The following is a 22766-nucleotide window of genomic DNA, read 5'->3' as shown; positions in this document are numbered from 1 at the left end:
ATGGCACCCTGCCCTGTGTACAGCTAGTGTCATCTCTATGAGAGTCAAGCTCAAGGCGGGAAATTGGTCGAGAAATCAAGGCTCTTCATCGAGGCTCTTTCCCTCGGGATTAATAAAGTATCTATCTATCTTTCAAGGGGACGCAGCACGCTCAGGTCTGTCCACTTTTTTGGAAAGATCTTGCCCCATACCAAGGCCTGTGACGCTCTCACAGTGCTGTGAGGTTCCCTTTCAGGTCCTCCTTCCCCTCACCACCACCACCGCATACAAACAAGAGGAGAGAATTGATTTCTGTTTTTTTTCGTGGCCACGAGTCACCGTCAGCCTTGTGAGCTGTGATTCAAGTACAGCAAGACCAACATTAAGGCCAAACCGATTTGTTTGATGAATACCGGAGATGTATTTGGGGGGTGGGGGGTGAACGATAATAAGTCCTTACTAAAAGCCTGTCAGGGAGGAGGGGGAGAAATGTGTGCACGATGATGCCAATTGAGGGGCGAGGCATCGTCCGAAGTGTGCGTTACTCTGACAGCACTTTGGCTCTGGAGGAGGTGGAGAAATGGAGGAAGGAGGGAGAGGATTTAGGGGGGGGGGGGGGGAGTTTGGTCCTTACCTTCAGCAGAAGCTCGGTGACCTCGTAATGGCCGTAGGAACAGGCGTTGTGAAGGGGAACGAGGCCACTGTAGGAGAGAGAGAGAGAGAGAAGAGAGAGAGAGAGAGAGAGATAGAGAGATGTAGAAAAGGAGAGGGGTGACAAGAGGAATAGAGGTTTGCAAGAGAAACAGAGAGAGAAAAAGAAAGAAAGAGAGAGAGAGGGCATATAAAGGGGGCGAGAGTGAGAGAGAGAGAGAGAAAAGAGAGAAAGAGAGAAGAGAGAGAGAGAGAAAAGAGACAGAGAGAGAGAGAAGAGAGAGATGGAGGGGGTAGAGGTGGGAGAACACAAGAAAGAAAAGTATTATGTTTTGGACAGAGCACCACTTCACACTTCTCTGGCCTGTTCCAGTTTGGATCAATACTCTCCCCCGCCCCAGGGGCCCTCCTTGCCATCCTCCCCCAAATTTGATTCCTGACCCCCAAGTGTATTCTGTGCTTATGTGTCAACACAGCCTCCGAGACAAGCCCATTACTGAAGGTGTGAAAGAGTGCAGAGGAGGGGAACTGATTCGACAGGACTGAGGGCATCATGACGAGTGAAAGAAAAAAGGAAAGGAAGAGACAAGAAAAAGAGAAGAAAAGACAAGAAAAAGAAAAGAAAAGACAAGAAAAAGGAAAGAAAAGACAAGAAAAAGAAAAGAAAAGACAAGAAAAAGAGAAGAAAAGACAAGAAAAAGAGAAGAAAAGACAAGAAAAAGGGAAGGAAGAGGGAATCATTACATACCCTTTGTCCTTGGCATGAACGTCTGCGCCATGCTGCAGGAGGAGCTGCACTATCCTCACGCCGTGTATCCAGCCGCTAGGTGCAGGGGTGTGGACTATAGGAAGGAGACAGAAAGAGCGAGAGAAACAAAGGATAAGAGAAAGAAAGAAAGAAAGAAAGGAGAGAAAAGGGGGCAAAAACAAGACACACTGATGAGAACCAGCCTAGACAATGCAAATCCAAACAGCACTCCAACACAGCACCCCCTATGGGGCGGAGGTCACAGCGCGCAGCAGGGTGGCTCCACACTCAGCCCAAACACATCAGCCATGTAGCGCAACCCTGTTCCTTCTCCGCTAACACTCACATCGCACTAGGGCCTACTGGGGGAGGGGATTCACACTCGTTTAGCCAACCCGTCCTCCCGAGGGATCACCTGAACCCATTCTCCGAGTGTGGAGAACAGACCCAGTCGCCTGCCCGCGCTGCCGCATACCCACCCATCCACCCACCCACACCTCCCCAGGCAGTGGAGGGTCTCCTGTCACTCAGACCTACACCTAGAGCCCAGGGCCATTACTGCTTAAAGCCCAGGAGATTAGCCAGCAGGCACAGGAGGTCATCCACAGGTAGCTCTGCTACAGGCTATAGGCTAACATATCATGGAGAGGAGAGGGGGTTGCCCCCAACTCACAGGTACTTTTCCCCCGGAAAATCCTGCCGGCAACTGCTGACTTGGAAATAAGTACAGGGGAGCCCTATGGATTTGAATGTCCCAGTCGGTGATTAAAACAAATTACCCTCTTACCCTAGTGAAAGCAATTAGAGCGACTTAACGAAAAAAGAAAACCAAAAGGTTGACTCGTGCTCAATCAAAAGGAAAAACGCAACAAACTGGGTGGGTGGGGAGTTTGGAATTGATTGCTTTTGTCAGAGAGTGTTTCAAAGCTTAGTCCTGAGCTGCTCCTGGGCCGCTAGGAACATGGAGAGCCTTCTTGAAAGCCGAAGAGCAGATCTCACATAGGCCTGCTGGGTTCTCCTCCTATCTTCTCCTCATAGACACAGTCCCTCCCCACGGGCTCTCCCCCTCCTCTGGCTCTCTCCTCATCCCCCCTTCCTGCCCTCTTTCCCTTTCCTTACTGCATCTTTGTTCCCTCCCTCCCTCCTTCTCTCCCTCCCTCCTTCTCTCCATCCCTCCTTCTCTCCCTTATTAGGTGGGAAGACACTAGCTGGTTAGAAGCCACAGCATATCATGCCATCACAAAAAAAAATAAAAGGACAGTTATTGATAATCATTAAATCATACAGCAAACATAAAAATGCAGCTTCCCAAAAAAAATGTTTATGCGCAAAATCACAAACATAAGAGCAGTTCAAAGTCGATCTACTGGTGGGTAAGTCAAGAACGGGGCAGTACGTTCAGAAATAGCAGAGCAAGACTGCTTGCCAGTAGGACAGAAGATAAGTGACGTTACGTGACGTTCAGTGTCGTGTCAGCTGTGGTGACGTGTTCCTCTGAGACACACTCGGGGCAATGGAGGATCTGGGGACAGGACTAGGGTGGGCAACCGAAAAACGCTTGCATTTAACGGAATCATCAAGACGCCCACAAACCCTCTAACTTCTCACTGTTCTTCCACCTTGATTTACACCTCACATATACTGCTCACCCAACAACACAACTGAGGGAAGAAAAAAAAAAAGAAAAAAAATAAATATATATATATATATATATATATATATTATATATATATATATATATAAATGCATAAATTATTCATCGAGAGGGAGTGAATATAAGTACACGTAGCAACAACACATTTATTTTGTCTGGCAAGACTGACAAAATGCAGAGACAGGCTTTTTTTTTCTCTCTCTCTCTCTCTCTCGTTTGCTCTCACTCACACATGCACGTTATAGAGCCGATAAGTAATGGCAAAGAAATAAGGAGAGAAGAGAAAAATTAAGGGGCGGAAGAAGGAGGATGTGACTCAGGCTGTGAGGTGGTGGCATGTGGTGGGAAGGGGGCAGCACGGTGCAGGCGGGGTCAAGGGTCGGGCGGGCAGGAGGAATGGGGTGGGGGGTGGGGGGGGTGGTGAGAGAACATCTCCCATAAGCGCCCCATATCACAGCAAGCAACACTGATCGACTCTTCAGGAGGATGGTCCTAAGAGCGCGCCACAACCCCCAGAACCAGACATTCCACACGGCATAACATCACGTACGGAGGAACCCGCGCGGGCAAGGGGAGCGGGCGCATGAGATGTGAGTCCAAAACCGGGGAGAAAAGAAACCAAATGTATTAAAACAAAAAGGCCCAGGTCCAATCATGTGCACGAGGATTAGGAACCAGCATATCGATGAGTTCAAACCACTCAAAAATATAAAAATAATTTGTTGAAATGAGTCAAACTGAACGGAGGGAAAAAAAAAAAAAAAACTTAACAAAAGAAAAATATAAAATAATAATAGCAACAGCATGACAAGTGCATCACTAAGAGCTTGTTATTTGAAAACCAACTTACCAGCATTTTTTGCGATGTCGAACTGACAGGCAATGTCGCCCAGAATCACAAATGAAACTATAACAACAAAAAGGAAACAGAAAAAAGAAAAATACAAAAAAGAACACAAAAATGATAATATGACAGCATCATGTCATTGCAGCAAAGTCTTCAACTTTAACTCATTTCCAATTCACATAATACATCAGATAAGAGTGTACGATCGCAAACTCGCATGCACTGCTTGGTGTGGCCAACAGGGGGAAAGCATTGTCGTTGGATACTGACTGAGGGGTGGATGAAACCGCAGTAGTCACTGCAAATCAGAACTTCTGTGTGTGTGTGTGTTTCTGAGTATGTGTGTGTGTGTGTGTGTTTCTGTGTATATGTGTGTTTCTGTGTATATGTGTATATGTGTGTTTCTGTGTATATGTGTGTGTGTGTGTGTGTGTGGTGGTGTCATTCATCGTCCTGTTTTTGACAGGGTTCGGCAGCCCCTGAGGGGAAGGGGAGTGTCGATATGCCTGAAGTCACTTCCTGCTTAACTCCAGCCAATCACACGGGGAGGGAAGTGCCTCCGTGTAGAGAGGCGGAGCCCCCTGAGATGGCCAGAGCTCATTGGCTGAGCACTCAGGATGAAAGATGAACAGGCATTACTCACTAACTAACTCTGTTAAGGTGGCTGCACCTCAACGGATAGACCTACTTAGATGGAGAGATGCGTGCTGCGAAGCCCTCTTGTGGCTTAAGACTACAACTCTTTGAGGTGGACATAGAGGGCCATATTTACGAAAGGACCAGAGAAACACAGGCTAAAGTATGGAGTGTGTTTAACAGGTGCTTAAGGTTTTAAATCTCCAACATCTACATAGGTTGGATGTGTTTTATCAATTCATTTTTTCTGAACATTTCATGGTGGAAATTTAATGGTCATCAATTTCAATTCCATTAAATTAGAAACGGGAAAAAGAGAAGAATAAAAAATGAAAAATAAAACAAAAACAAAAACAGCCCACATCCTGTCACTGGGCCACAGCATAATTCACAAGTATAATTCACAGCAATGGGATTAGTGCTCGTAAACACAGGCTTTAAAAATGATCATCACTGAGATGGTGGCACGATCATTTGTATAGAAACAAAAACAAAAACAAAACACATCTATGCACAGACAGATCAATGGGCATATTAATATCATGCACAGAGGGAAACTACCCTCCACATCATATTTGTCAATGTTATGTTTGTATTATGCTATCAGCATGTATGCAACTGTTACCAAACCTCCTGGTGTATAATTGAGTGAGTAAATACAGTACAGTTATTATGTGTGTTGTATAATTGAGTGAGTAAATAGAACACAGTTATTATATCTGGTGTGCAGGATGTTGCATGTTGGCTAAGGCAATAAGACATGGTTTTTAATCACCATGGCGACATTGCTTAAATACAGTCATAGTAGCGATAGGCTTCACCTGCCAATCTGACTGTGGTAGGCCTCCAAGAAGCAGCAAACAAAACACCCCCCCCCCAACACACACCCACGCGCACACCTGCGCACACACACACACACACACACGGACACGCACGCGCAACGCACACAAACACTCAAAACTTCCTTTTATCCGAACCAAGTTGGTCTCAAGTCTCTCACTGGACAAAGACTTTCTACAAACAGCAGAAGGAGCCATTATTTTTTCCGCTTGGAGACGATATGAAACTTGAACACCTAACCTGGAACATCAAACCAGTAACACCTAAAACCCTCCATGGGAAAAGTTATTTTTTTTAGGCGGACCATATGGAGCAGTATGGGGTTCTAAATTATTATTTCTATTATTTTTTTTTTTATCTGTGGTGGCATCTTACGGAGAGTGCCGACGTAGCGAGCCGCAAGGAGGTGAAGCTGAACAACCTATCGTTGCCCGCGGAGACCAGGGGAGCTGGTGTGGTGGCGGGGCGCGTTGCCCGCGGAGACCAGGGGAGCTGGTGTGGTGGCGGGGCGCGTTGCCCGCGGAGACCAGGGGAGCTGGTGTGGTGGCGGGGCGCGTTGCCCGCGGAGACCAGGGGAGCTGGTGGCGTGGCGGGGCGCGTTGCCCGCGGAGAGCAGAGGAGCTGGTGGCGTGGCACTCGTTGCCCGCGGAGACCAGGGGAGCTGGTGGCGTGGCGCGCGTTGAGAGGGAGGGATGCTTTAAACTGATGTGGCATGCCGACCTTTCCCCTGACACCCCTGCGGCCACGGCAGTGAGTCAGTCACAGAGAGGAAGAGCAGGTCTCAACAAATGTTGTGTGTGTGTGTGTGTGTGTGTGTTGTGTCTGCGTGGGTGTCTGTGTGTACTTTTGAAAATGTGAACGTGTATTTCTGATGTGTGTGTATACACGTGTGTGTTGTGTGTTGTGGTGTGTGTGCGTTTTTGAAAATGTGAATATGTGTGTTTCTGTTGCGTATATACACATATATACTATATATACTCTCTCTCTCGCTCTCTGTGTGTGTGTGTGTGTGTGTGTGTGTGTGTGTGTGTGTGTGTGTATGTGTGTGTGTGTGTGTGTGTGTGTGTGTTTCTGCCTACTGGGGCTCAGCGAACACGTCAAACAATAACTCACCAATCAGTGAGCGCACACTGGGTGGAGGCAGGATGCGGAGAGGCATGTGTAAGCCATAACCGCTCCATTATGGCAGCCCAGGAGCACACATATGCACTGCTGGGGATTTGTTAGGCAAACGGTGACAAACCCAAGCGCTCAAACTCCCTCTTTATGTCTCTCTCACACTCAGAGACACACACACTCACAGACACTCACAGACACACACTCACTCACAGCCACACACTCACTCACAGCCACACACTCACTCACAGACACACACTCACTCACAGACACACACACTCACACACACACACTCACACCCTCACAGACACACACACTCACACACACACTCAGACACACACACACACACACACACACACACACACACTCACTGACAGACACACACACTCACTCACAGACACACACACTCACTCACAGACACACACACTCACAGACACACACACTCACACTCACTCACAGACACACACACACTCACAGCCACACACTCACTCACAGACACACACACACACACATACACACACCCCATTACACCAAGGGTATTCGTGACACACTTCAGTGGTTCCCTTTGATTTAATCTGTTCTGGTGTCTTGCTGTGTACTTCACTTCTAAATTGAAGTGGCGTTAAGGCAATTCCTCCAGTGAATAGGGGAATAGATAGATAGATGGATGGATGGATGGATGGATGGATGGAACAAAGCCCAGGTCCAACAGAGGAGGGCTGTTTTTAAGCTGTATTAAGCTGGCCAGTTTCAGTGGTAATTAACAAGCTCCTTGTCCTAACAGAGCGAGAGCTAGGGGAATGGGAACAGGGAGGAAGAGAGGGAGGAAGAGAGGGAGAGAGAGAGAGAGAGACAGAGAGAGAGAGAGGGAGGGAGGGAGAGAGAGAGAACGAGGGAGAGCGCTTCAGGGGAGACAAAAGCCTCAGCTGCACAACTCTCATCAACAAATTATATTTTGTCAGTGAACAGGCGCACACACACACACACACACACACACACACGCAAACGCACTGACACACACTCACACAAAACACACGCACACACACGCAAACGCTCACACACACAGGCAAACGCACACACACACACACACACACTGTCCCTGTTTCCGTTTCTCTTCACTTATTGGGAATTGTGACTTGTAACCATGCCAACAGTGACTGCTTGCTAAAAGCTGTTGCCATGGCAGCCATGAATACCGCTAACGCTCGAGGTGCTTTGAGGAGGGGGGGGGGGTTAAGTTGCTGAGCACCCTCAGTCTTCCCCACAGGAGAGGAAGAAGGGGAGACACAGGGGTGACTCTGCATCCGGCTGTCTTGACTTCGGGGCGCCTGGGAGTTCTGAGAGCGGCCCGTCGCTACACAAAGACAAGTGAACATCCTGGGTGCCCGCCGACGGAAAGGACCGGATCAATACCACATTAGGGCCTCGACGCGGAGCCGACATCTCACTGGAGAGAGTGAGATCTACAGTTCCAGCACGCTGCTCTTCTCCCTGCTGCTCCACCCCCACCCCCACCTCCAGCACCACCCCCACCTCCACCACCAGCACCACCCGGCTCATTATCCTAAGATGCTGCTGTTTACTGTGTGTGGTAGCTTCATAAAGATGGCTGCCGGTCCTCAGGGAGAGACGTATAGGGAGCAGAGGAGGAGGGGTCCAACAACCTGCACTCCTGGAAACGGTTTCTAAACACACACACCAGGGACAGGGCTCTATCCCCACGGCAACCTGCAGTCCTGGAAACGGTTCCTAAACACACACACCAGGGACGGGGTTCTGTCCCTCAGCTATGGTTTGCAAAAGGAAAGGTTAACGGCAAGGCCTTGAAGACACCTAGTGCTGCAATTACTGATAAGGTGGCAAGAGCACTTTTCATACATTACTGGGGACCCATCCCACGTCATGCCTGTGACGCAGCCAGGATGACGCATCAGCCAAAGACTGCCAAACACATAACAGACGATAGATACCTGCTAAAAACTGGCCATGAGCGTGTATTAGGGGCCTTAAAAGGTGCAGTCTGCAATTGTGCTTCAAGGGACTTTGTGTCAAATTCAGCAGATAGCTCCTCACAGTGCTTTAGCGGTCTGTTCAATGTGTGTGTGTGCGTGTGTGTGTGTGTGTGTTAAATGTGTGAACTCAAAAAGACTCCTGTGTTCGTACACAGTCCTGCCTCTGGAAATGGGAAACTAATAAAGTGGCTTGGACTGAGCCAAACAATTCCAGCCAGTCCAAAAACGTAAGGTTGCAATTTGATTGGCTGTTCAGCTCCAATATCAACAAACCTTTTTTTGCTAGAAATCACAGACTGCATCTTTAACTGAGAAAGAGCCATTTATATCCAGGGTCCCGACGTGACGTTCCCTCCCCACCACTACTCTAGGTGATTCACACTCCACAGCGCTGCAAGTGCCCGGCCTCCTCAGGTTCCGCCGTTGACTTTACTCAATCCGCACCACGACTGTGTGCTTTTCACGACGCTCGGTAAGGAACGCAATTTAGAACCTCCGCTTGCCTTTCATCGGAGCTCATTTTCTGTAATTGTTTGAGGGCTTTTGTTGGGCTTTGCACAGACAGCGCGGCACTGAGGAGTCCATCATTGATCCCGTCCTCGTCACGGCCGCGGGGACAACCCTGTCGGGCTCGGAGCGGGGCCGGGCAGAACCGTCTCCAATTGTCAGAACGGATCATGCTCAGGCTTCTGAACGCGGCCCGCAATCTAATTCTGCCACAATTCTGACAAATGAAAGAAGTCCATCATATGTTAATGTGAGTTGCAGAGGAAAAAAGAAAGGGGTGTGGGTGTGGGTGGGGTGGGGGGGGGGGTGTTGGGGTGCACGATTGATTTATGGTAAGCGGGCTTCAGAAAACTGGCGCTGGGTTTTCACTTTCACTCCTCTGCGCCTGGGATAGAAAAAAAAAGAAAAAACACCGCAGGCAATTCACTATGACTGCCATAGAGGGAGAGAAGGAGAGAGGGAGGGAGAGAGAGTGAGAGACAGAGAGAGAGAGAGAGAGGGGCAGAGAGAGAGAGAGAGAGGGGCAGAGAGAGAGAGAGAGAGAGAGAGGCAGAGAGAGAGAGAGAGAGAGAGAGAGAGACAAAGAGAGAGAGAGAGAGAGAGAGAGCGAGAGAGAGAGAAGGTCCAAACCCAGTCAGTCATCCCAGCCTGTGTCTGGATGCAGAACAGAGGGACGGTGCAAAGCATCATCTGCCTCCAGCCTCATCCTTTAGAGCTCGAGCTGGACCTCCCTTCCCACAGCATCCTCTAACACTGCACAGCCTCATCCTCTGGAGCTGAAGCTCCCTTCCCACAGCATCCTCTAACACTGCACAGCCTCATCCTCTGAAGCTGGACCTCCCTTCCCACAGCATCCTCTAACACTGCACAGCCTCATCCTCTGGAGCTGAAGCTAAAGCTCCTGAGCAGAGCAGAGCAGAGCAGAGCAGGTTGGGCCAGGGCTCTCTTTCTGAGCAGAGGCCAATAAACATGTTCAGACACATTCCCACTGAGCCGCAGCTCAAAGGCTGGTTTGATCATGAATATTAAATGATGGGAGGAAAACGCACAGCAGCTTGGACAAAATTAAATACAAACTTTAGAGGGTAAAAGGAGTATAGATGAGGACGCTTTGTAGTCTTGGTATTGCACCCGGCCAGGCATATCTGATCCCACAAGCTTGTAATAAAAAAAAATACAAAATCAAAAAAAAAAAAACACGCACACTGCGGGTAAAAAACGAGGAAAAGAATGAGGTCACTGTCTGGGTTCACAGGAAAACAAATCGCTTCCCAAAACCAACGTCTTAAAGTGACTCAACAGTGCTGTCAAAAAAACCCAGAATGTATGCTTTTAAACTGTGCAATGGGAGGAAGAGTGGAGTGACAGCGTGCATACCAGAGAGGCATGATTGGGCTGGAATACGAAGATGGATGGACGAGGAAGGTCAGCGGTGCTGTGAGAGACGGAGCGGCCGTGACGGATGGGACCGCTTGCAGACTCGAGGTGGGGGGGAAGTGATTAGTCTCTCTCTCTCTCTCTCTCCCCGACGCCTGCGGAAGCTGTCGTGATCGCGCTCTCCAGTGGGCTGGGTTAATAATGTCCTGTTACTCTGTTACTCTTCATCTTCGACACACAGGCGCACACAGGCGCACACACACACACACACAGATGCACACACACACACACACACACACACACACACACACACAGATGCACACACACACACACACACACACACAGATGCACACAGACAGACACACACACACACACACAGATGCACGCACGCATGTACACACACAGACAGACAGACGCCTGTGCACACACAGACAGACGCCAGTGCACACACAGAGACAGACGCCCGCACGCACACCCGCACGCACACAGTCGCCCGCACACACACAGTCGCCCGCACACATTTGCTCAGAAGTTTGAATAGCAAGACAAATGTCCGATACTCTCTCCATTAAAAAACGAGTGTTGTGGTATACAAAATGTTGTGTGCTATACAAAACGCTCCAACACATCAAGTCTCCGGACAGAGACCTACTGAAAGTCCTCCCGTGTACAAATACACACAGTTGACATGAACCTGGTAAGAAAGAAATGAATGTAAACCATTTCAATAGCATTATGACGATAAAATGGGCAAACATGAGAATTCCCCAACAACACAGACAAGTATTGCAGGCAGAATATTAGCTGGCGTGAAAAAAAGAATCCGTCATTCTAAATGTGGCTAAACGTAGGAGGAGGCTCCACTACGCGTAGGTTTGAGAGTGGGAGACCACCATCAGGTGGATGCACTGCCAACAAGTACTCTCTGCTACGAGGAGGTGCAGCTCACTGTGCAGGCCCTCTACCACTTCAGAACGCACCGACGCAAAACATCCGACTTGCCTTGGGTGCTTTTCCACCGCTTAAAATAGCCCATGCTTGGCAGCGGTGGAGGACCGGAGTGCTCAGGCTTCAACCATCTTTCTTAAAGAAGTCATTCCACTCTCCGGTCGCTCTCCGGCCGCTCGCGCCAATCTGCCTTCACAGAGGGGGAGTAATGACTGTCGCACTCTCCTCCGCAGGACGACCACCACGGCCAGATGCCTCTCACTCTCTCCTTCTCTGTGCTCCTGCCGTCTAAAGAATGTCTTAGTTCCAATGGAGCGCACCTCAGACATGCGCTAGCGTCCCTGGCAGCTGTAATTGGATCTTGGCACGGGCCCCCATAGGCGTGGCGGAGACGTGATGCAATGCGGGCAGGAGGGGACACGGGCGAGAGGCTTCAACTATGGAGGGGCTGGGGGTGGGGTGGGGTGGGTGCTTAGAGCGCCACCAGTTGTGAGGTCTCCCTGCTTACAGGAGCCACTCGCCTCTGCCATCTCCGAGGTCCTTGTCATGTCGGGCGGGCGGGGCGGGCGGGCGGCTAATGGTTGCAAAACGACTGCTTTGGTCACAGACGTCGGGCGCACCGCAGGGGAGTTCAAGCACATCATCATGGCCTCTTGCCTGTGGTAACACAGACGAGTTGGCCTTTAGGGAGACGGGGCAGGAGAGAGAAAGAGAGCCAGTGAGAGAGAGAGAGAGAGAGAGAGAGAAGAGAGAGAGAGAGAGAGAGAGAGAGAGAGAGAGGGAGATAGAAAGAGAGCGAGCGAGAGAGAGAGAGAGAGAGAGAAAGAGAGTGAGCGAATGGGGGAGAGAGAGAGAGAAAGAAAGAGAGAGAAAAAAAAAAACATACAGTGTAGTAGATGGAGGGAAAAGAAGAAAAGTTGGAGATGAGTGTAGAGAGAGAGAGAGAGAGAGAGAGAGAGAGAGAGAGAGAGAAAGAATGGGGTTTCCCAGGGTGATGCGGAGGAAGAGGAGGATGACGAGGGGCATCTCCTCCTGTCTGGCTGAGGAAGGCCGAGGCTCCATAGGGCAGGCCATTATGACTGAATGGGCTCAGGCCTAATCGCCCAACACACACACACACACACACACACACACACACACACACACACACACACACACACACACACACACACACACACACACACACACACACACACACACACACCTCCACAGGGCAGGCCATTATGACTGAATGGGCTCAGGCCTAATCGCCCCCCAACACACACACACACCTCCACAGGGCAGACCATTATGACTGAATGGGCTCAGGCCTAATCGCCCAACACATTATGAATGAATCAACCATCATCTACCCCATGGAGAGACCTAGCTACCCAAGAGCCGAAACCAGGACACTGTACTAGAGAGAGGACAAACAGGAACACACACACACACACACACACACACACACACACACACACACACACACACACACACACACAGACAGACAAACAGACAGACAGACAGACAGACAGACACACACACACACACACAAAAAACACACACACATATTGTGTTCACACATTTTTTTTCACACAAAAATTGCTTGCCTTCGGTGTTGGGATAAAAGTGCTAGCTACACGACTAAAGCGTTTAATGCTAATGTAGCGGGGGTATGAGGAACCGGTGACGTCCATCCTGTTAAGTAGGGGGATAGGAGGGGGCGGGGGGCCGTACCGCACTCACGTGCCCGCTTGCTCACGTGCGGGCGGTGCCTGTGTCTGTCTGTACCAGGGAGGCAGGCTGGGTGAGGAGAGGAGGAGGAGGAGGAGGAGGAGGAGGAGGGGTATCACTGGCAGAGCGGTCCAGCGAACACACCATCCTCCAGGGACACCTCTTCAACACACTGTCCTGATAACCACAGAGCGTTCCGGAAAATATATCACCACGAAAGCACACCGCTCAGGCAGAGAGGCAGTGATCCTAGACAGGGGCATCTCGCTGTAGGACAAACCGAAAGGCCATACTGTGATTGTTTTTTTTTTTGGTTTGTTTGTTCTGTTTTTGTTTCTTTAGAGGTCTATACGGTCACCCTCAAAAGATAATTTGAACAAAACAAAACAAATCCTCAAGTAAAACCTTGACATTTAAGCTTGCAGGTTTGCCAGCATCTCTGATTACCATTAAATCTATACCGTTGTGAAACTACTGTTTGTTTCTGGACTGTTCTCTGAGGAAGACTCGCCAAAAAAGCTGGAGAACGCTTGAAGGCCAAGGTTGCGAAATCACAGAGAAATAACTCTAGTTTAACTCAGGGGCCTTGGACTCACACAGCTAAAAGACTGGCACGACTGCCAACAATTCCTGATGAAAAATGGCCGCCGTTGAGAGGGAGAAAAAGTATTACATTATATACACAGAATAATGCACCTGTAAGCTGAAATTTTATGACAAATGGAGAACACAAGATTAGAGCAGTCAAGGGCGAAGTTCCCTTAAATTATTTCCCTAGGGAGAGGCTGGGGACAGGCACCGCGTCGGCGTCGGCTGAGGGGATTTATAGTCTAATGCACCAGTGGAGTGACAAACAGTGATAGGAATACAACAACACGAAGGCAAACACAATATACAAAAAGTATACTTGCTGGCAGAGGGACAGAGCATGGGTCTGCTGGACAGTCCAGTATGTCCAGTTCTAGAATGGCAGTGAAATATCCAACATATGTTGCATTTTTTTTTTTAAATATTTATAAAAAAAAGATCTACAATCAAATTGGCCCATAGGATCTCTTGGTCATTTCTCAAACCGAACTGTGTGTAGTGAGTGGAGGTTTAAATAAGAACAATAACACTAACTCATTTATACAGCACCCTCATTTACACTGTCCCTTTGCCATATAATCACGTAGTTACGTATTTACTAAGGTGCTGGGAGAGTAGCCGCCGGGAAAGTGTGTGGGAGTGTCACAGGCTCCCAGGGCATCGTTAGGACAGCAATAAGAGTCCCTTGTGTGTGTGTGTCTGTGTGTGTGTGTGTGTGTGTCTCTGTGTCTGTGTGTGTGTGTGTCTGTGTGTGTGAGTGTGTGTCTGTGTGTGTGTGTGTCTGTGTGTGTGTGTGTCTGTGTGTGTGTGTCTGTGTGTGTGTAAGTGTGTGTGTGTGTGAGTGTGAGTGTGAGTGTGTGTGTGTGAGTGTGAGTGTGAGTGTGAGTGTGTGAGTGTGAGTGTGTGTGTGAGTGTGAGTGTGTGAGTGAGTGTGTGAGTGCACTCAGAGACCTCCAGTCCGCTCAGCTGGTACGTGCTGCAGACATGGCGCTCTAACTGATGGACTGGGGCAGAATAGGCTTGTGTGTGTGCTTGTGTGTGTGTGTGTGTGTGTGTGTGTGTGTGTGTGTGTGTGTGTGTGTGTGTGTGTGTGTGTGTGTTTGCTGCTACGTGCTGCAGATATGGCGCTCTAACTGATGGACTGGGGCAGAATAGGCTTCCTCACTTACGGTTCAATAACAGCCGTCCTCAAAGCAACACTGCACCCGAGCAACCCTGTGGTCACGGACAGCAGTGGCTTAGCGCCGCACTAATGTTACAAGAAAGGCAGGCGTGTTAGAGAAAGAACTAAGGCGGAAAAAAGGAGAGAGATGAAGAGGTCAGTAGACCGTAGCATCCTTTACCAGATTTCTCCCGTGTTTTAGTGCTAAGTGCTGGTACTAATAGGAAAATATTTATACTACCCTCTCCATAAATGTAGCTCAATTACGATTATAATAATTATCATCATCATCATCAATATCACAAGTATACACACCATGGTATTGTGGCGTTTGCTTTCTGCTACATTCTCCTTCGGACATTAAAATAATCTACCGTTCTAAATGCCGTGAAGTCTGGGTAATAGGTCTAATTTCACGACCACATCACCACTGCATTCACACTGGCCTATGAAAAGGCAAGCGAATGAAGCAGATATACAATTATCTGAAGAAAAAACACATCGTTTGATGTCTGCGACCACAACAGCAGGGGCTGGGAGTGTAAAATTCATTACAGAAAGTCAGGAAACCTAATCGTAGAGGGAGACAGTCTTTCTTTGTTTGTGAGAGGAATATAGAGAAAGAGCACAGTACACAGAGAGGAGGAGGAGGAGGAGGAGGAGGAGGGGAGGCAGGGAGGGAGACCAAGAGAAAGACAGCTAGGGGAAAAGAAGTGTAGAAGAACAACAACAGAAAAGCCCTAGAAGAGGAGCGGGGGAGAGGACGGCGAGCGAGCGAGCGCGGTGAGCGCGGATCCCTCTCTGGTTAATTAGCGCCCAGCAGGAGAGCGGGCCGTGAGCGGGCCTTGAGCACACTCCGTCTCCAGCCAGGATATCAAAGAGCCCCGCTGCACAAAGACAGGCGGGCAGGGACGCCATGTTCCAGCAGCCGTAAACAATGGGCAACGGTGAATCCCTGCTGAGTTTCCACAACTGACATATGGCTTCCCCCCCCCCATCTCTCCCTCTCTCTCTCTCTCTCTCCCCCCATCACTCTCTCTCCTCTCTCTGGAAGCAACTGTCTGTCCGAGCAATGTTGATGTATGTGTTGATGGGTTTGTTATGTGAGATTATGAGTTTCTCGCTCTCTCTCTCTCTCTCTCTCTCTCTCCCCTTCTCTCTCTCAGCCAATGCCTGTCCGAGCAATGCAGACATGTGTGTTGATGGGTTCGTTATGCGGGGCTGGCAGACTGGCATAGGAAAGTGGGCACCGCAATACAAACAGAGTAGATTGTAAAGGCCGTTTACCGCCCGCCATTTCCCCATCGGACGGGGAGATGAGCGAGATGAAAAGGTTAAAGGTCAAAGTTGATTTACACACTGGAGCAGGACACAATGGCTTAGTCCTCGCTTCTCCAGGCTTACTTTATGGCCCCCGCAGTCCCTATGTTATCAGCACTGGGATGTGGCAGAAATGTGCACGGAATAGACTATTCAATAAAGATGCAGCAACTCCCCTAGCCTACAAATAAAACGGACGTACACACACGCAAACACACACACACACACAGAGAGAGAGCGAGAAAGAGAGAGAAAATGTCAACTAAAGCCCACTGCCAGGTAGGTTCTCTTCCTGTGAGAGCACTATAAAATGCAATTACCCAGCATAAGACACAGCTGTGGGGTAAACAGCTGCAATTACACGGCAGACAAAGACGTTGTGACTCACGAAGGGGCTGAAAATAGCCCAAATCAGCAAAAAAGACAACAGAGGTGCAGGGGGAACCTTCCAGAATAACACAGCCTGCACCCGGCGCCATTATCCCTGACAAACAGGACAAAATGTAGGCCTCTTTATTCTCCTAAAGTGTGTGTATGCGCTTGAGAGAGAGAGAAAGAGAGAGAGAATATGACAGAGAGAGAATATGAGAGAGAGAGAGAGAGAATATGAGAGAGAGAGAGAGAGAATATGAGAGAGAGAGAGAGAGAGAATATGAGAGAGAGAGAGAGAGAGAGAGAGAGAGAGAGTGTGCGTGTGAGTAAGGCCAAACGAGGCAGAAGGCGCCCCATATCGTGCCTAAAACTTCAAATGGCTCTTGAGGTTAGAGCTGAAGGACTGCCTGAAACGGGGTAACGTCCCTGATGGAGTACTAAAAGAGTCTTCGCTTTGCCAATTAGTGAGACCCTGGGTGACCATCCTCTCTCCCACGGAGAGGGTTCTGCCAGGGTGACACGGCTCTTCATGACCAGAAGAAAAGGCCAGGGCTTTTTCTTCAGTCTGATGCGAGTGGGGCTTACTGCAAGTTCTCGAAAAAAAAAAAAAGTGACTCCATTACCTCGTGTGACTGTCTGGGGTGGGAACTCGGTTGGCACAAACACAAGCAGACGAGCGGGGGACGTCTGGAGCTCTCAGGCTCTTCAGGCTCTTCACACCAGACAGATGGGGGATGCTATGGGTGTAGTTGTGGAGTCTGTATCCACGCTGGTCCCGACACACAAAGCAGGCGATCTGGAAACCTGATTCATTGGCAACATGTCTTGAGCTAGAGAGCCAACACGGTCAAATTGTGCAGATCATGAATTACCCCAAAGAAGCTAAGAGCCAACAGTCTTGCATGGCAAACTATAATTGCACACTTGCCACTAGCTTGCTAACTGATGCATGTTGGTCATATATTTGAGGACATAACAAGTCATAACGGCCCTTTTTACGTTTTTCGAATCGACAGATGTGTTAATCTCTTCCGTAAAACACGACCATATCCCATCAAGATGAAATTGCTTTCCTTATGAAATCCAATTACTCACAAAATGTCCATTAAAGACCGTAAACACACTAGCATACGGTTGCTTTAAACGCGCCCATCACTTCGTCTCCCCTCAGCTGAAGGAGCAGAGAAGGGGGGGTGCATCCTAAACTTTCCTCAAATTTAGACACACACACACACTCCCTGCAGGCACTTTAGATAGAGAGCAACCAGAAACCAAGGCTAGTTTTCAGGAGAGCTCAGCAGAGCAGGGTGCGGGAGCTGGAGAAGATTCTTACTAAAAGCACACACACACACACACGCACACACACACACACACACACACACACACACACACACACACACAGGAAAAGATTCTTATTAAAAGCGAACGGCGTGGGCAGAGTAACGAGTCAGGGCGCTGATGAGGATGTGATGCGTACGACAGCTTCCTCTAACGGGAACCGGCATCGCCACGCGTTGATTATGATTGCCGCAGTCATCATGGACTCCCTTGTGGAGCTGAATTCAAATCAAGCACAAAGCCGCGCGCTTAGCAGCACAGCGGCAGGAAAGGGAGCGGAATGCACCGAGTGGAAATCACAACATGAAGAGTATAAGGCAGGCAATCAGCAGCCAAACTCCACCATTATCACACCCAAACCAAACCCACTGTTAAGGGAATGGAGCCATACCTTACGCTATTACGACAAATAAACATGTCTGACCGCGCTCTGGTCTCCGTACTGCCAATTCAAAACAGGGGTAGAGACACCATTTCAAATTCATGTCTACTCTCATGTACAGTAAGCATCACAGCCATAAATAATTCGGTTTTTTTGCATTTTAATTGAGATTAACAGCAATATTTCATGTTCAGGGTTACATATTTAAAACAAAAACATGTGGTGACCGCAGAGGCAAGCCCCTGGTCCCCGAAAGCGAGTGAATCCTCGTTTGCAATGAAATACTCTCTGCTTATTCGTTTGGCTTATGCCCAGCCCCTTCCATAAAATCAGTCTAAACCGTGCCAAACAGCGTGGTGACCTAGTCCGGATGACCATCTAACCATCCCTTCTGGGCGGGTGTCTCAAACACACACACACGCGCGCGCACGCACGCACGCACGCACGCACGCACGCAGACACACACACACGCACGTCCACACTCTCACACACACACACACACACACACACACACACACACACACTCACACGCGCACACACGCACACACGCACGCACGCACGCACACACGCACACACGCACACACGCACACACGCACACACGCACACACGCACACACGCACACACACCGTGCGACTGGATCGATAGGAGCCAATCTGAGATGCTTCCCTTGTGAGCCGAGACACTGTCACCTGCTGTAAGCCCTTTTTCCCAGGCTTTGGCAAACAACACCCTTTTCCAAATTGACGCCTCAATCCTTTCCTTTGCCCCCTTTTTTTACCCCGACAGCCTTCTTAGTGGATCCGACCCCTCGCTCTTGGCTCAGGGAAGCCGGAGCGCCGGAGCGCCGGAGAGCCGGAGCGCCGGAACGCCGCTGCCGTTTAACAGGGATCAGTCCCCCACCAGAGCCGGTGTCACATCTCAGTGTATTACAGCCCCAGGGCCTGAAGTGGTAATAAAGATAAGGGCCATAATGTGCTGCAGGCTCCAGGATTAACTCAACTGGATGGAGGGATGGAGGGATAGACGGACCAATGAAAATAAATGGTGGGTGCTATATTTCATAGATATATTCATCTGAAGGGGAGACACTGCTGTGGAGAGGCACCTTGAAGTCATCGCTTAGAGAAGGATCCAGCCTTCATGGGGATTGGACACGATTAACCGTGTCGTCACCATCTATGTGTGTGTGTGTGTGTGTGGGTGTGTGTGTGTGTGTGTGTGTGTGTGTGTGTGTGTGTGTGTGTGTGTGTGTGTGTGTGTGTGTGTGTTTTGAGAGAGATACCAGCTTGCAAGACTAACTCAACGCCTTGACTGTGGTTCAGACTCTGCTTTTGCCCTAACTTTGCATTTTTCATTTGTAAGGCTGCAAAACGGCTGTGCTCTTCATTTTTAATTATTCATCATTTCAGTACAGAACTGCTCCAAGAAGGGACAAACACACACACACACACACTGTCAGACAAGAGCACCATCACAACTCTAAACCATGAAAAGGTTATTCAACCCCAAAAGCGTGCCTTTAAGGTTTAAAGAGGCACTCGCTGATTCATTTCTCTGTATTTGCTGCTCTTGGCCTGATCTGCTGCCTTCACATCTGTGGCAGAGCTAGCTCAGAGCTAGCAGAGCGCGTGCTAACCCACTGCCACCAGTGTGGCTTCACATCGCTAGCTCTGAGCTAGCAGAGCACATGCTAACCCACTGCCACCAGTGTGGCTTCACATCAGTGCATCTGTGGCAGAGCTAGCTCTGAGCTAGCAGAGCGCGTGCTAAGCCACCGCCACCAGTGTGTCTTCACATGACTTTACATCCTGCAGCATTTGGTGTCCTTGAACAAGTGTGCTTTATGGTGCAACAGCAGAATCACTGAGAACACAGGGTTACAGAGAAAAGTGTGTGTGTGTGTGTGTGTATGTATGTGTGTGTGTGTGTGTCTGATCTTCTCACTCGTGTGAAAGTACATGGTACACCTTGGGCTGCTGGAGTCCAGTGTAGAGATGAAAGGGATGAGAGGAGAGGTGAGTGCACAGGGCCTGTCAGGGGTGTGGGTGTGTGTGTGTGTGTGTGTGTGTGTGTGTGTGTGTGTGCTCACCTTGCGGCCGTCGCTGGCGTGGCAGTTGACGTTGAGGGGTGTGAGCAGTGCCATGAGCTTCTCCTCATTGCCGCTCCTGCAGGAGAGAAGCAGTTCACAGAGAACACAGGGGGGAGAGCGTGCCATGCATTAACTTAGATTAGAATGCAGCACACAGGACTAGCAATAACACACACACACACACACACACACACACACACACACACACACACACACACACCCCAGACAAGAGACCACACACACACGCACACACAAGGTAAGAACAAAAACCACACACACACACATATCACATCCTGGGTAGGAATGAAGACAAGAGCTCCCTGCCTACACATCCCATGCAAGACAAGCATACATTACATTACATAAAGAGGGGAGAGGAGGAGAGGGAGCCAGGTAGAGAGACAGGTAGAGAGACAGGTAGAGAGACAGGGAGGAGAGGAGGAGTGGGAGAGGAGTGGGAGAGGAGGAGAGGGAGCCAGGTCGAGAGACAGGAAGGAGTGGGATACAGGAAGGACGGAAGGCAGGGCGGGAGAGGAGGTAAGTGGACGGGTGGGTTTGGGGAGGGGGGGGAGGGGGGGAGCAATGTCCAAAAGATCCAGAGCTTGTAGAGCATAGGGCATAGTTAATGGGGCCCATGCCTCCCTCTCTAAAAGTGCAGAGGTGGGGAACGCACAGCAAAGCGCAGTGGTGAGCTGGACACCCTCATTAGTCTTCGTTTGGGGGCATTAGCTTCCAACATGAAGCCTGGGCACAGCCAGAGAGAAGGAATGGGCTTTCACAGATGCTCCTCCTGTGAGGGAGGGTCCCCAGTGTGTGTGTGTGTGTGTGTGTGTGTGTGTGTGTGAGTGTGAGTGTGAGTGTGTGTGTGTGTGTGTGTGTGTGTGTGTGTGTGTGTGTGTGTGTGTGTGTGTGTGTGTGTGTGCGTTTGTGTGTGTGTGTGTATGTGTGTGTGTGTGTATGTGTGTGTGTGTGTGTGTGTGTGTGTGTGTGCACAGCCCAGGAAGCTGAGCGGAGCTGACCGACGGGAGCTGGGGGGAGCAGAACATCCGCTCTCCAGCTCCACAGAACTCCGTACGCCTTAAGGGAGGCAGGACATGGGATGGGCATCTTGTGGTTCTCCGTTTGTTCTTGGGTGTGTGCAGAGTTTCCCACGGGGACACAGACAGCTCTTTTCTCACACGCGGGGGATGAACGCGTCGGCCCACTACGTGCGTTTACATTCTTCTGCCCCGGAGACAAAGACTTTATGCCTTCATGCGACGACGAGTGCAGCAGGAGCATACATCATACTAACACTACTGCACTGGAGGAATAGGACCCAACATCCCTACTAAACATCAACGGCCCTTTCCGCGCTGTCACCTTCTGTCTGGTCATGGCAGATACGAGGGCCCCGATCGCACCCGTGATACAGCAGGGGTCTCAGAGGGCCCCCGATCGCTCCCGTGATACAGCAGGGGTCTCAGAGGGGCCCCGATCGCACCCGTGATACAGCAGGGGTCTCAGAGGGCCCCGATCGCACCCGTGATACAGCAGGGGTCTCAGAGGGCCCCGATCGCTCCCGTGATACAGCAGGGGCCTCAGCAGCCGAGCGGAGGTAAACACATTTATACATCTACGGTCTGCGATTCTTATCTGTACAGCGCTGTACAAACGTCTGTGGCTTTGCTATCAGCATGGGTGCAGAGGCCAGCAAAGCAGCTCACTGGCACATCCCTGGACGGCTATTAACAGCCAGGACCTCACTGGGAAGGACCCGCCCGGTTCTCCCCCCCCCGCTGCACACAGAGGCAGGAGGTGGAAGGCAGGGATGGGTTTGTGTGGAAGATTCCGACTGGAGATAATCTTTGCGCCGTCAACAACACCGACAGTATGGTGGCTGGGACAACCTAAGGGAAAGTAGGGACAACCTAAGGGAAAGTAGGGACTTCCTGTCCCCCCCCCCCCCCTTATCAGCTGTCGCACTGAAGCTCAGCAAAAAAAAGGCTGATTAATTAGTTCTGTATTTCTGTCCTCCGCTTTCTCTCTCTCTCTCTCTCGCTCCATCTTGTTCACTCTCCCTTGTCCCACTATCCCTTACTGATACAGAAACTCCAGATAAGTGGCTTAAGTGAAAACAGGGGAAGAGAAACAGGTTTCATTTCTTCACTGTTGGAGTCCCATCACGAGAGGAGCGAGCTGGAGGATTACCGCCTAAAGGGCAAACAGGGCTGAGAGAGAAACTGAGTAAAGACAGGAAAAAAAAAAGAGAGAGAAATAAAAGAGAGAATTCAAAAAATAAATAAAACATTCCCAGTCAGAAGGAAAGCGGAGAGAAAGGAATACCAAAAAAAAAAAAAAAAAAGAGCCTTTTTGAGAGGCTTCTGGATCTCTGAAATTGGCTCTCCTCCTCTGTAGCTCATTGTCTCACACACACACACACACACACACACACACACACACACACACACACACACACACACACACACACACACACACACACACACA

The 22766-nt window shown here is 49.7% G+C and overlaps 1 pseudogene; it reads right to left on the bottom strand.

Moving 5' to 3' along the window:
• LOC116222985 overlaps positions 1–22766 on the bottom strand; it is a 99449-nt pseudogene that overhangs the window by 26526 nt on the left and 50157 nt on the right.

The sequence above is a fragment of the Clupea harengus genome, chromosome 12 (genome assembly GCF_900700415.2).
Source record: "Clupea harengus chromosome 12, Ch_v2.0.2, whole genome shotgun sequence".
NCBI classification, from domain to species: Eukaryota; Metazoa; Chordata; class Actinopteri; order Clupeiformes; family Clupeidae; genus Clupea; species Clupea harengus.
Note: the sequence above shows the minus strand (reverse complement) of the source record. Positions and strands in the feature narration are given on the sequence as shown.